This window comes from Octopus bimaculoides, chromosome 22 (genome assembly GCF_001194135.2).
Source record: "Octopus bimaculoides isolate UCB-OBI-ISO-001 chromosome 22, ASM119413v2, whole genome shotgun sequence".
Lineage (NCBI taxonomy): Eukaryota > Metazoa > Mollusca > Cephalopoda > Octopoda > Octopodidae > Octopus > Octopus bimaculoides.
In genome coordinates this window covers 8,682,745-8,683,789 of record NC_069002.1, presented here as the reverse complement: position 1 = coordinate 8,683,789, position 1,045 = coordinate 8,682,745, and the positions used below count along the sequence as shown (strand labels likewise).

Below are 1,045 nucleotides of genomic sequence, written 5' to 3'. Positions count from 1 at the left end.
ATTAACTTACACATGCATGTATTTCTATATATCTATATACAGACACACACACACACACATGTGTATATATATATACATATAGAAATATGTGTGTGTGTTTGTGTACCAATTCATATATGTGTATAATATTTGTTTATGTACGTTATATTTACATATTACACACACGCATAAAGCCGCAGACACACACGCCTAGGCGTCATTTATATTCATACATACATACACATACGCGAAGACACGTATCTATGTATGCATGTATATATGTAGGTGTGTGTGTATGTATTATATAGTGATGATAATGAGGATGATGATGATGAGGATGATGATGATGATGATGTTGATAAATACGATGATGATTATGATGATGACCGCAAACACTACAACAAAATATGTAGCAGAATCTTATTTTCCTGCAATATATCATTGCTAATCATAAATAACAATCACAATAAATCGTTCCAACTCACTCTTACGTGAGTTCTCTGAGTAAAACTCGGAGTAGCGTTGAGAAACCAAAGCAACAACGAAGACAATAACAGGAATATTAATAATTAATGGTTGACATCATATGCAACTCTGATCAAGAGCAGAAGTAGTGAGGGAACATCGTAGCCATGTTTTGGGAAGAATTCTTTAGGATCTGAATTATTCACCTCTGGACACATGAGTGTTTCACTCAACATCCTTAAACAACCCTTATTTAGGGACTTGCTGAGCAGGATGGGCTTACTCGGCCTGAAAAAAATTCTAACTGGTTCCCTCCTGCAAGGTCATGCGCTGTTTATTTTGATGCGAGATCACCATGTCGGGCACATATGGTAGTGATGCATGTGCCTGGTGCACCCTTATAAGACGAGCAATCATGATGAGTATAGTGGACCTCGTATATTTTGCCCCAGTGTCACTTTAATGTCATGCACCGCTCTCATACTCAATAATAATAATAATAATAATAATAATAATAATAATAATAATAATAATAATAATAATAATAATAATAATAATATTTATATCTATATATATATATATATATATATATATATATATA

At 33.1% G+C, this 1,045-nt stretch overlaps 1 long non-coding RNA gene across 4 annotated transcripts in view; it reads right to left on the bottom strand.

Annotated features, from left to right (window-relative positions):
- Window positions 1-1,045, bottom strand: part of LOC106873807 (uncharacterized) — a 77,402-nt gene that overhangs the window by 69,210 nt on the left and 7,147 nt on the right. The gene's annotated exons all lie outside the window — the stretch shown is intronic.